Source organism: Amblyraja radiata, chromosome 17 (genome assembly GCF_010909765.2).
Source record: "Amblyraja radiata isolate CabotCenter1 chromosome 17, sAmbRad1.1.pri, whole genome shotgun sequence".
Lineage (NCBI taxonomy): Eukaryota > Metazoa > Chordata > Chondrichthyes > Rajiformes > Rajidae > Amblyraja > Amblyraja radiata.
The window spans coordinates 6,521,967-6,536,744 of record NC_045972.1 but is presented as its reverse complement, the minus strand read 5'-3'; the positions used below and the strand labels follow the sequence as shown (position 1 = coordinate 6,536,744).

At 42.7% G+C, this 14,778-nt stretch overlaps 1 pseudogene; it reads left to right on the top strand.

Annotated features, from left to right (window-relative positions):
- The first annotated feature begins 4,411 nt into the window (after window positions 1-4,411).
- On the top strand, window positions 4,412-14,516 carry LOC116982439 (annotated as a pseudogene).
- Window positions 14,517-14,778: the final 262 nt, after the last annotated feature.

The following is a 14,778-nucleotide window of genomic DNA, read 5'->3' as shown; positions in this document are numbered from 1 at the left end:
CATTTATTTTAAATTGTCAACGTTCTCTCCTGTAAAAATAAAGTTGACGTGCATATGGATGATGTTAGTCAATAATATTTTCTACAAAGCTAGGTTAACTGAGAACATGTATCATATCCCTTTATTTACCAACAATGGCTGGGATCAATAACATTCTCTGCATACATATGAATGTCCCACGTGACAAATTCACAGATGCATAGAAAATACAATGATAAATTAAAATTCAAGTCATAGAAGAATACTATGTTGGAGCGCAGGAAACTTTAATTGCCCGTGTGCACTTTAAATTTTCGACACTCCTCGTGTTTTCCTCACAAATCAGTTAACTACTGTTTCTATCTATCTCCTCAGATAACTCTAGTGGATTCTTCTTCAGATATCTCTATTAGATTTTTCGACACCATCCGCCCTACCAGTGCAGTTTGAATCATTGAAATACTATCCAACAAATATACTCATTGATTGATTGGTTAGAACGTGCCTTCATTCAACTTTGCTCTTTGGAAGCATCATCTGAAAATCAACACCACATGAATCATCCCCAATGCCGATCATTTCTCCAATCACTCCACAGATCTACAATTCCCCTCCTGCAATATGCCACCCATTAATTTCCTTCCAATCTCTTAATGACATTTTAATAGAATCTTGTGTTTGCTTTGTATCAATTTCCTCTACTGCCTTTTATGTAACCAATCTCGATATTGACATTTTATCTGTATGGCTGTATGGTGACCACACATTTCACTGTACCAACTGGGACATGTGACAAATAAATGTATCTTGATATTGGAATGGACAGTCCCAATATTGTTCGAACGACTCATATTGATAACAACGAATGTGTAGGAAAGAACTGCAGATGCTGCTTTAAATCGAGGCTAGAATCAAAATGCTGGAGTAACTCAGCGGGACAGGCAGCATCTCTGGAGGTCTGAAGAAGGGTCTCGACCCAAAACATCACACATTCCTTCTCTCCAGAGATGCTGCCTGCCCCGCTGAGTTTCTCCAGCATTATGTGTCTACCTAACAATGAAGGCAGGTCTGTCTGTCTGTCTGTCTGTCTGTCTGTCTGTCTGTCTGTCTGTCTGTCTGTCTGTCTGTCTGTCTGTCTGTCTGTCTGTCTGTCTGTCTGTCTGTCTGTCTGTCTGCCTGTCTGCCTGTCAGTCATTCTTGCTCAAATATTTTTCCTAACCTCTCCTCTCTCCCTCTTATACACGCAAGCACACACCCAGAAGCATTTTAATATACATTTGAGGAATTCAGAACATATCTTACTAAACAACTGCACTATGAAACCAATCTTGAAACCATCTTATTTACAACTATAACATGAGTTTATATTGTGTAAGGGGCGGAAATGCACGCTGTTTTATTAACCTCTTGTGCATCTTTATCAGCAAGGAGCATTCGTAATAAGGTGGATGAGTTGAATGTGCAGATAGCTATTAATGACTATGATATAGTTGGGATCACGGAGACATGGCTCCAGGGTGACCAAGGCTGGGAGCTGAACATCCAGGGATATTCAATATTCAGGAGGGATAGACAGAAAGGAAAAGGAGGTGGGGTAGCGTTGCTAGTTAGAGAGGAGATTAACACAATAGAAAAGAAGAACATTAGCTTGGAGGATGTGGAATCGATATGGGTAGAGCTGCGAAACACTAAAGGGCAGAAATCACTAGTGGTGTACAGGCCACCTAAGAGTAGTAGTGGAGTTGGGGATGGCATCAAACAGGAAATTAGAAATGCGTGCAACAAAGGTAAAACAGTTATAATGGGTGACTTCAATCTACATATAGATTGGGTGAATCAAATTGGCAGGGGTGCTGAGGAAGAGGATTTCTTGGAATGTATGCGGAATAGTTTTCTAAACCAACATGTAGAGGAACCAACGAGAGAGCAGGCTATTCTAGACTGGGTATTGAGTAATGAGGAAGGGTTAGTTAGCAGTCTTGTTGTGCGTGGCCCCTTGGGCAAGAGTGACCATAATATGGTTGAGTTCTTCATTAGGATGGAGAGTGGCATCATTAATTCAGAAACAAGGTTTCTGAACTTAAAGAAAGGTAACTTTGAGGGTGTGAGATGTGAATTGGCAATTGATTCTTAAAGGGTTGACGGTGGATATGCAATGGAAGGCATTTAAAGACTGCATGGATGAACTACAACAATTGTTCATCCCAGTTTGGCAAAATAATAAATCAGGGAAGGTAGTGCATCCATGGATAACAAGGGAAATCAGGGATACAAAACAAAACAAAAGATGAAGCATACAAATTAGCCAGAAAAAGCAGTCTACCAGAGGACTGGGAGAAATTCGATCCAGCAGAGGAGGACAAAGGGCTTAATTAGGAAAGGGCAAATAGATTATGAAAGAAAACTGGCAGGGAACATAAAAACTGACTGCAAAAGATTTTATAGATATGTGAAGAGAAAAAGATGAGTTAAAACAAATATAGGTCCCTTGCAGTTAGAAACAGGTGAATAGATCATGGGGAACAAGGACATGGCAGACCAATTGAATAGCTACTTTGGTTCTGTCTTCACTAAGGAAGACTTAAATAATCTGCCGGAAATAGCAGGGGACCGGGGGTCAAATGAGATGGAGGAACTGAGTGAAATCCAGGTTAGCCGTGAAGTGGTGTTAGGTAAATTGAATGGATTAAAGGCCGATAAATTCCCAGGGCCAGATAGGCTGCATCCCAGAGTACTTAAGGAAGTAGCCCCAGAAATAGTGGATGCATTAGTGATATTTTTCAAAACTCTTTAGATTCTGGAGTAGTTCCTGAGGATTGGAGGGTAGCTAATGTAACCCCACTTTTTAAAAAGGGAGGGAGAGAGAAAACAGGGAATTACAGACCAGTTAGTCTAACATCAGTAGTGGGGAAACTGTTAGTTATTAAAGATGGGCTAGCAGTACATTTGGAAAGTGGTGAAATCATTGGACAAAGTCAGCATGGATTTATGAAAGGTAAATCATGTGTGACGAATCTTCTAGAATTTTTCGAGGATGTAACTAGTAGAGTGGATAAGGGAGAACCAGTGGAAGTGTTATAGCTGGACTTTCAGAAGGCTTTTGACAAGGTCCCACATAAGAGATTAGTATACAAACTTAAAGCACACGGTATTGGGGGGGTTCAGTATTGATGTGGATAGAGAACTGGCTGGCAGACTGGAAGCAAAGATTAGGCGTAAACGGGTCTTTTTCAGAATGGCAGGCAGTGAATAGTGGGGTACCGCAAGGCTCAGTGCTGGGACCCCAGCTATTTACAATATATATTAATGATTTGGACGAGGGAATTGAATGCAACATCTCCAAGTTTGCGGATGACATGAAGCTGGGGGCAGTGTTCGCTGTGAGGAGGATGCTAGGAGGCTGCAAGGTGACTTGGATAGGCTGGGTGAGTGGGCAAATGCATGGCAGATGCAGTATAATGTGGATAAATGTGAGGTTATCCACTTTGGTGGCAAAAACAGGAAAGTAGACTATTATCTGAATGGTGGTCGATTAGGAAAAGGGGAGATGCATCGAGACCTAGGTGTCATGGTACACCAGTCATTGAAAGTAGGCATACAGGTGCAGCAGGCAGTGAAGAAAGCGAATGGTATGTTAGCATTCATAGCAAAAGGATTTGAGTATAGGAGCAGTGAGGTTCTACTGCAGTTGTACAGGGTCTTGGTGAGACCACACCTGGAGTATTGCGTACAGTTTTGGTCTCCTAATCTGAGGAAATACATTCTTGCCATAGAGAGAATACAGAGAAGGTTCACCAGACTGATTCCTGGGATGTCAGGACTTTCATATGAAGAAAGACTGGATAGACTCGGCTTGTACTCGCTAGAATTTAGAAGATTGAGGGGGGATCTTATAGAAACGTACAAAATTCTTAAGGGGTTGGACAGGCTAGATGCAGGAAGATTTTTGGGAAGTCCAGAACAAGGGGTCACAGTTTAAGGATAAGGGGGAAATCTTTTAGGACCGAGATGAGAAAAACATTTTTCACACAGAGAGTGGTGAATCTGTGGAATTCTCTGCCACAGAAGGTAGTTCAGGCCAGTTCATTGGCTATATTTAAGAGGTAGTTAGATGTGGCCCTTGTGGCTAAAGTTATCAGGGGGTATGGAGAGAAGGCAGGTACAGGATACTGAGTTGGATGATCAGCCATGATCATATTGAATGGTGGTGCAGGCTCGGAGGGCCGAATGGCCTACTCCTGCACCTATTTTCTATGTTTCTATTTTTCTATGTTTCTAATAGATGTGATAGCGTGAGTCCATCTTGCCGTTGAGTTAGGAGCCGTGTTTCAGCTCCGCCCGCTGCACCACTCGGTTTACAAGTCCCGCCCACAGCCGCGCCCTCTTTTGCCGGGTATTTAATTCTCTCTAAGAGGGTCCGAAATCCAACTTCCTTGCAGTTGGTTTGTTGCGAGGTTCTGTATAGAAACAACCGGGTCACACTTCCCAGCGGGATGATGTCGGCGGTTTCACTCAGTCTGTTCCTGGCGTTAATAGTCCGTGAGTAATGAGTTGGACAAATTCCCCACGCAAGTTTCTCAGTGGTATATCCCCTACACCATTCCCCTTCTACCCACTCTAGAACCCTCCCAATGTATTTCCTCTTGATAATTGGAGTCGGGGATCAATGGTCAATATTTTATCCTCGCCATTCATGCCTTTTTTTAACTTGCAGGTGTCCATTCCGATATCGTTCTAACTCAGCCCAAGACAGAGACGGCCACTCCTGGAGGCTCCATCACACTGAACTGTGAAGTCAGCGGGTTCAGTGTTGGCAGCTACTATATGGCTTTGGTCCGTCAGGTCCCCGGGCAGGGGCTGGAGTGGCTGCTTCTCTACTACGATTCAGCTAACACCAAGTACTTCGCTCCGGGGATAGAGAGCCGATTTACTCCGTCCAAAGACAATACGAATAATATCTTCACCGTGACGGCCAGGACCCTGAGGATCGAAGACACCGCTGTCTATTACTGTGCGCGATACACAGTGTGATGATTCAGTGTCAGACCCGTACAAGAACGGCACGTTGGGAAGTCCAGCTTTCACCATCAAAGACTAGAGGTGAGCAATTATTCCTACAGCTATAACAGTCGGGAAATGGAGTCACAGTACCATTCGCAAATCCAACACGATATTCAAAAATGTAACCAGCGCATTCGTGTGAGTTTTTTTAATTCGCTTCACGCATACCCATAGGCGTTGCGCAAAACCATAGACTAGGAAAATATGCTCATTCCATTACGCAAGTGAGATGAAGGAGGATTGTTGGTGTTGTGTATATTTATATTGTTGGTGTTGTGTATATTTACTGTGTTCTCTGTGAACTGCTGGACCATTTAAAATCGTGTCGAAGGCCGTTTCAAATGAAACCTGAGTGTGAACTGTATGGGAGGTTTTTGTGCGGGTCTGTCTCACTGTGTACAGTGGGGGGTCACTGTGCTGCAAACAGCGACTTCCCCGTACAAAAACCCGGACACCTAGTTTTCTCCTGCTCCAACCTACAAGCACCGTAGGAGAGGCCGAGTGAAGAAAAATCAAATGAAATTTCACCGCTTAAAGTTACATGGATTGTTTTGAGAAATGTTCAACTGTCTTCCGACCAATTAACGTTATTTTATATGAGCTTTAGAAGAACAGCGTTTAGCTGTATAAGTGACAGCGAAGTGTACCCTGGGACATATCGTCTGTGAGCAGTGCATGCATCAGTTCTTGAAGAGCGAGGTATTTGACATGGTATGTTTCACTGTGTATACTGGCACAGCGGTTCCTACCAATACAAAAACATCCACAACCCATAATACGGTGGTCTGGGCCAGTATATGATATTTTTAATTCAACATTTCATACAACAGGAGCATAAACATGTCCAGGAATATTTTCGCACATTTTGTTGTATAGGTAACTTGAAGTAATTTGTATTTTATATGTAGATAATTCTTAACACATTTCACTGCCCTGTCTAACTCACGGCGCCGTGGTACCTGATTATTGTTGGAAATGATTTATTTAACGCATTCATTGTTTTCAAAGAGCAATAAGGCATTCGCCTTCGATGTGAAATACGAATAATTACAGGATTTTTGTTCTTTTTTGCCTACCTTGTGCAGATCATGTTATTGTGTGAAGAAACCCATAGAATGTAACACCGTGCGTATCTTGACTACTGGGGAGGAGGCACCATGTTGACGGTAACCAACGGTAAGAAACTTCATCCTATTCAGTATCTAAATGTATCCAGTTGTAATTTTACTCGATATTTCCAATAATTATATTAAATTGTTCTTCTACATTAATTACCCATTCATTGCAATGTTGGATCGATGTTGCTTTAGAATGTTATGTGATTCCGCTGCAGTGAGATTCCCGATTTAAACTTGCCTTATGTGTTATGACTTTCGATCCTTTGACTATGAAACGGATTCGGTTTAGTTCCAAATTAGTGGGGAAATATGCATCAATTTGCTTTCACTATGCTTTCTAATTGTTTGAGATTGTTGTGGTCCTTGATCTGCGATGCATCGAACTGTATTTTCTGATCAACAGCAGGTACTTTGTCTCAGTTTGCTTCTTCTCAGCGCATATGAAACAAACGACAGAAATTGATAAATCCTGGGTGTAAAATGTTCATGTTTTTAAAGTGTGTGTATTAATTGGTGGAATCGCGTTGCCACCTTTAATCCAATCGCTAACACAACTTGCATGGAAGAAGTAAAAATGTCTTGCAGCAAAACACAGACAGCAAGGTTCAACGGCAGCGTTAACTGCGCAGTTATATATCTTGAAGTACAATGAATAGGAAGGAACTGTGGGTGCTGATTTATGCTGCCGATTGACACAAAAAGCTGGCGTAACTCTGCCTGTCCCGCTGAGTTACTCCAACTTTTTTTTGTCTATCTTGAAGTACAATGAGTTGGCCATGTGAACCAATGACACAGCAAAGCTAAGAAAGCAAAGTCCGTGAAACGCGATCTATAGAATGACAATGTGCCGGGTGTAATAGGGGACAGGGGAACTAGGGTGACGGAGGAACTGAATGAAATTCACATTATATGGAAAAGGTATCTATGTAATCCACGTGTATTGTGTTATTCGTCGTTATTTCAACAATGATTGGCTCGGTGGTCATTGGAACAATGAATTTCGGTGGTCTTTGGACAGAGATATTTGGATTTTTGTGAAGAGTTTCAGCAAATTTGTGTTATGCGATTCATCCCATCGGCGGTATGATCCAGCCGGCCATTGCGGGAGACGATATTGGTGCGCAATTTGACGTGTTTGTACGTTCAATTCGAGTGGCAGCGACAGGTTACTGATGTTGTATGAAGTGTCCGATTGGGTTATTTCAATAAACGCAAAGAAGATATATGTTTAAAAATAAAAAAAAGAAGAAATTACTAGAAATCATAAATAGGAACAGTAAAGTTTGCAAACACCTAGAGGGTCACGCAGCCTGTGGCGAAAGACAAATCCCATAGAGGGGAGCCGAATGACAGCTGGTAGCGCCAGAGACCCGACTTCGTTCCCGACATCAGGTGCAGAATGAGAACTGCGCGTTCTCCCTGTGGTTAGTTACTGGTTCTCTGCTTTCCTCCCACAACCGAAAAGAGTGCAGGTTTGCAGGTTAATTGACCCTGGTGGGTCGGGGGTGCGATAACGTGGAACTTGTGTGTCGCCGTGGGTTTGGTTGGCAGGAGGATCTATTTCTATGCTATATCTCTAATCGAAGCGGAATTCGCCATGGTTTATTCTCCCAACGTTAGTCGACCTGGAAAATGCTTGGTTTCCTCTTTCCACAAATGCTGCCCAACCCAATGACCCATTTCCCTGTTTTCTGTCAAACATCACGAGTTTTCCCATTTAGAAAATGCGTTGAAACGGGGAGATTTCGGAACAGCTGCAGTTCTTGAATAATTTGTAATCCGTGGATTTATTAGAAAGATAATTTGAATTAATGTTTGTCTATGGCTCTCAATGTCATTTAAGCATAATGTTCCTCTATTTACTAAATTGTTAATGAAAAATGTCAGTTTTACGAATAGTTGCGGTAAAAAAAAAAGAGAAATTGGGAAAAGAAATGGAATGTTGGAAACTGAATTTTCCCTGCTATTTTAGGCAATAGACAACAGGTGCAGGAGTAGGCCATTCGGTCCTTCGAGCCAGCACCGCCATTCAATGTGATCATGGCTGATCTTCCCCAATCAGTACCCCGTCCCTGCCTTCTCCCCAAATCCCCTGACTCCGCTATCTTAATTTTAATTATAAAACAGGGTATCCCACTAATCCTTGAACAGTGCGAATTGAAATCGATGGCTTAAAGGAGGGTTTGAGTGTCGTTCAAATTTACATTTGCATTTATTTAATTAAAACATTGATTTAGCAACATTGTGCATTTTCACTATTAAAAGTATTCATCTATATGAATGAAAGCCTTTTCCTATTGAAGTCACGAAGCAAACTCAGATATTTTTTTCAATAGATTGCAGATTATAATTTATAATTGGTATCTTTTTTATTCGTTTCCCATCGGACAGTGATACAATGTTAATCATTCGTTCTTCTGTGCCGATGACATTGTAAACGTAAACTCGTTTTAAAGATGCTGGAAACTGAACTGAGCGTCATTGCATCAACATTAATTTTAATTGATTATTATTGAATTCATTAAGGCAATGGTGCACACAGACAAACATTTGAAACATGTGCCAATTTATTTAATTACGAAGTATTAACATGTTCTTACAATTTATATGCCACATTTAGTTTCCAGAGATTGTGGTACATAACCTTTATTAATTCAGATATTATATTGAGAGAGTTCTTTTTAATCCTTACCAATGCAATCTCATACATGTTTTTAATCTGGTATGAATATAATGTTCTTGTCGGCTTTGCTTTTCGGAATTTCCTTGCAATTACTGTATATTTTCGTGAGTGATGGGACAACAAAATACAGTGAAAAAAAATGACATTGTAAGTGTGTTATTTGTCGCTACCAGTTCAATCCCATCCACCCCCTTAGTTGGTTTCGTTCGATGGACACATTTAAGGCCAAATTTCCCGAACAAGATTGTGATTGTTTATTTTTGTCTTCTCCCAACTTATGTTCGGGAGCCCGATATGGAAAACCAGTTATCCTTCCATTGTCTGTGATTTTATCGGATAATCTCTGAACCATTTATGACAAAAACTCTTCCCTCTTCCTTCCAATCAAAAGTTTAGCCATGGGCACTCTCAGTGGCCCAAGCGAAACCTACGTTATTTATTTAATAAATAAAGTAACGTAGGTTTCGCTTGCAAATGTAATTTTGAACGTCAGTCAAACCCTCGTTTAAACCATTGATTTCAATTCCCACTCTGTTCACGGATTAGTGGGATAACTGTTCTATTCAAATAGCAGAGAAAATGTCGTTTCCAACATTGCACATAATTTCACCAATTTCCATTTAGTTGGGTACACGGGACAACCCCTGACACAGACTGGCCGATTCCCCGAACTCTTCCTCCTGTACCCATGCAGAACTCATCGACTTTATTGTCTACAAACTTTGACCGTACGATCAAATTCCCCGGGTCTATCCCCGACACATACGTCCCCTTTGTTGATCTCACTGTCGCCATCGCAGGAGATAGACTATCGACTGACATAAATTACAAATCTACGGTATCCGAGGTCCTCATTCTTTAGGGAGCGGGTATTCCACACTTTTACAATAGACGAGACTCTCACACGTGTCTACACTATATCCCGTAGATCCGCCCTTGCTCCATCATCCCCAGTCGCAACAAGGAGTTTAGTGAGATTGTAACCCATACGCCAACGTTAGTTATAGCCATTGAGCATTCCTGAGAAACCCTGGGAATTTTACAGTAATTAATACTGGAGGCCTATCGATATATTTCCAACTCGAAATTGTGCGTACATTTGACAGTAACTGCCAGATATTGGCACCCCAAGACGTTTTCAGACAATGTTTTCCAAGGTGGGATCAAGGCGGAATGATTAACTAATAGTGTGTGATACTCAGGTGAAGTTGCATGAAATAGACAAGAGAGAGAGAGCTTAACATTCATGTGGCGTTTGCAAGAGAGAGAGTTTAACATTGATGTGGCCTTTGCCTTGCAGCGGCTTCATCCGCGCCCAGCCCCTTCATTCTCTTCACCTGCGAGGATCACGGCTCCAGTGGTTCGTTCACCTATGGTTGTTTGGCGTTGGGCTATTCCCCCGCGGGCGCCAGTGTTTCTTGGAAGAAAGATGATAAACAACTGACCACCGGAGTGAAGGACTACCCGGCAGTGTTCAATAAGTTGGGAACTTACACCCGGAGCAGCGAGTTAACCATCACCGAGGCGGAGGCAGGGGATGGCGACATCTTCTGCGTGGTTCAGCACGACCAAAAAGAGTATGAAGTGAAAGTACCAGGTTTGTGTTGGGGTTATCCGTGAGGCCGAGGGTGGAGTTGAGAGCCGAGAGTCAAGAATGTTGTATTGTCATATGCCCCAGATAGAACAATGACATCTTTGCATGTATACATGCACACATACTCAAAACAAACAATAACAGTGCAATAATAATAATAATAATCTATTGTAGTTCAGAGCATATGAGGATGTAGTGTTTAATAGCCTGATGGTTGTACGGAAGAAACTGTTCCTGAACCTGGACGTTAGTTTTCAGGCTCCTGTACCTTCTTCCCGGTGGCAGTGGTGAGATGAGTGTGTGGCGAGGGTGGTGTGGGTCTCTGATGTTGGCTGCCTTTTTGAGGCAGAGACTCCTATACATCCTTTTGATGATGGGCTGGGGTGTGGGGGTGGGGGTGGGGGGGGGGGATGTCAGAGCCGGTTATGGATTGGGCAGTGGTAACAACTTTTTGCAGTCTTTTCCGCTCCTGGATGTTCAAGTTGCCGAACCAGGCCGTGATGCAATCCATATAATTCGCGGGATTTGACAATTGAAGATAAGTACTTGACCTAATGTGCCCTGTTCGGTTTTATTCTTCATATCATACTGACTGTCGAACGCTCATCTGAGCTCCACGATCCACCTGGTCAAAGACAGACAATTCATGTCTATATAGTGATGTAAAAGTGTGGCTGCATCCACAGATGTCACGTAACACCTGGAACACTGATGAAACTCCATTCTCAACTTGACCACCAAAGACCAAAAACACTTAAACCACCCGCCACATTATTCCAGCCCTTTCCTTTTTTTTAAAAAATCAAACAACATCTGCTGTTGTTGTTTCGACAAGACGGTGAGTCTTGTTTCCAGGCACCGAGGGGCGAGAGCGATATTCATAATACCGAAGCACTGCCGTTCGTTCTTGTGACGGAACGAAAGGCGGTGCTTCAAATATCGAGACAATTCACCATTCACAAAATCATAAAACACTAAAAAAATACTTGTAGAGAGCTTGAAAAGAGTGCTGATCAATTTATTATCACGAGCACGTCCATATAATTCGCGAGGAACTGACTTATCCATGGATAGCTTACATTTTAACTCGCGAACAATCGAAGCAGCTGAGTGCATCATGTTGAGAACATTATCAAGAATATTAAAAGCACAGACACAGTCACAGAGGACAAAAGCAGAAGTCGGCCCATTACATCCCTGTGTACATCCCATTACAACGACTTACCGAGCTATAAGTTCCCCATTTACGAGCGCTCGATGTACCATGATAAACAAAGAATTTAGCAACATCTCGGGAAGTCCAAGTGAGTGGACGGCTACTTTGAATCAGAAAAAGTGATTTTTTTTGGGGGTCCAAATATTGGGTATCATTATTAATCGACGATGGTTTATCAGCAATTCCAATGAAGTTTATTTCCTTTCAGACCGCGTGGTACGTCATCATCCTACCGTCACCATTACCATAACTGCCCTTGATGAAATCAAGCGCAGCAGAAAAGCGATCGCCGTGTGTTTGGTCAACGATTTCACCCCAGCCAAATTTACTGTGAACTGGCTGAAGAATGGAAAGCCATTGGATTCTGGCATCGTCACCTCTCCCGCCTTCCAGGTGAACGGTGATGGTAACTTCTCGGCGACCAGCCAGTTGACATTCCCAGCTGAAGAGTGGTTCAGAGGTTTCGTCTATACCTGCCAAGTCGACCATGAAAAAGATTTGAAAAGCCAAAACATCAGTATGTCTCTAGGTAAGAAATACATCCGTGATACGTCTCGGGATATCAGTGTAAACATTAGCGCTCACGGTTGTTTTTTTATTTGTACCTATTATTACTTCTACACCCCCCCCCCCCCCCCCCCCGCCCCCACCCAGACTCTCAGTCTAAAGGAGGGTCTCGACCAGAAACAGCATGTATTCATTTTCTGCAGAGATGGTGCCTGACCCGCTGAGTTACAGTACTCCAGCACTGTGTGTCTATCGTGGTATAGCCCATGATGCGATCTCTCATTTCATTTATTGTGTTGTTCTCTGCACAGAGACAAAAGTCAGTTCATGACGATTTAGGACCCATGTTCCCAGAATCACTACTCAGAAGGGGTCATGTACACATTAAAGTTTTGGGGGCGGATGATTGGTGTAAACCTTCGATCCCGGTTACTCCTGCAAATGCTTATGTTCACATTCATTATTGTGCCACAGATGATGGTTCCTGCGACAAACTGATTATTACAATCCTTCCACCACAAGTTGAACAAGAGTTAATGGAGATGACCGTGACGTTAACCTGTCTGGTATCCGATGCACCTTATGGTATCACAGTATCTTGGAACCGCGAAAATGTACATTTGGAATCAGAGATCCAGCCCACAGGACATGCAGATATCGTAGAGAGCAAAGTCAACATTTCGACTAATGACTGGTTGAGTGGGGATTATTTCGAATGCGTGGTGAGCCATGGTGATATGCCAAAGCCAAAAACTGAACGAATCAACTGGAAGAAAGGTGAGCCGGTGTAGCTGCAGCGATGTTCTGTGGGCCAGAGGTGACTGGTGCACTTTTCTTCTGAGATAAAGCTAAAATTAATGATTGAGATCACTCCGTCGGCGAATCAATATCTATGCAAAATGAAATAGTGCTAAGACTTCACGGAGTCCTTGGTCAGAGCTGGAAAAGAGAGAATACGAGATGACTTTGCATGAAATGAGTGTTGTAACTTGCAGGGATATGGGTTTGTCTACCAAATTACCATGTGGTGATGGTGACAGTAAATCGCAGATACTCTCACGTAGCAGAAATGCCCGTTTCTGAGCTAGGCACATGAAACGAGTTATTCGAAAAAAACAAAAACCTTCAAATGCCGTATATCGGAAAGACGTCACCTTAATGCAGATCATTTAATATTGACTCCAATGGTCTGCATCTACACAAACGGTCGGAGGAATGCCATTCTGAAAGCTTGCCATAGGGATTAGATATAACGCCCAGGAAGGCCGCAGACAAAGAGCCTAGGAGTGTTTTGTTTTCCATTTTGCTTGTATTGTCCAGGTCAAAATGGCCATTTCGAAATTCCCTTTCCCCTCTCAACTCCGTCCAACATCATCTCTGTAAATTAAGAATGGGTAATTTCCCCCACGTCATACAAGAGCATCTCTTTTTGCGTACACACTGTCTGACGTGCTCTTTGTTTCCTGCGATCCCTGAATTCATTTTACAATTCCATCATTTGCATCGATTTCGAAAACGCCCTTCACAAAGCATCACCTTGTATGCTCAACATTCTCCGCTGACATCCACTAACTACTCCTGCCATGGTTTGATAAAGTGTCATTTATTGCTAAATGCAGTTAAATGAGAAAAGGAGCAAGAGCCAACAATGGCCATCAGAAATAACACGGATCAGAGAGGGCGCATGGCTTGATCTTGTGTTGTGAGTGTGTGTAGTGATTCATACAAACCTTCTGCCGTGCACAGAGAGACGCACATTCAGGTGTATATGTCTGAACAAAGAGACAAGTTACTAAAGGGGAATGCAATGCCGTTAATACTGTCGGTTGGCAGTTTACTCACGGATATATTAGCTTTTAATGCTTTAACCGTCTTGTATAATAAACGTAATTTCAATTGTTCCCTAGGTCAACATCTGCTGCCACCTTCCGTCTCAGTTCTTCTGCCGCCGACAGAAGAAATCTCCGCGCACAAGACTATCACCCTCACCTGCTTCGTGAGAGGATTCTCCCCTCGCAGGATCTTCGTCACGTGGACACTTGATGACAAGCGGGTGGATGAGAGCAAGTACAAGAACACCGAGGTGGAGGCGGAGAACGGCAATGACACCTTCTTCACATACAGCCTGTTATCCGTTGGGGCAGAGGAGTGGGCTAGCGGAACCTCCTTCTCCTGTCTAGTGGGGCACGAAGCACTCCCCATGAAGACCATCGTCAGAACGGTCAATAAGTCCAGCGGTAAACCCAGTTTTGTCAATGTTTCCCTTGTATTAATGGACACTGTCAATTCCTGTCAATGAGAATGAATTAGTTTCAAATTTCTCTGAAATAAATGCTAATAAATATCTTTAACCTCCAATCTTGAGCTGAACACGTGGCCACCCAATTAATTATATAAAACATTCTGCCAAGACGATGACTATATATTAACGTTGATACTTGCAAATCTTGGCGACAATTTACTGAAAACGCATGCAGACGGCACAGTAACATCGGGGTTTTGGAGAGAAGTCACAGCTGCACCACTGCACGCATCGCGGACACACATCAACATTATCGCTCTTGCTGGACAGATATGGGCCCATGCTCACACTCACACACACACGCACACACACTCACAC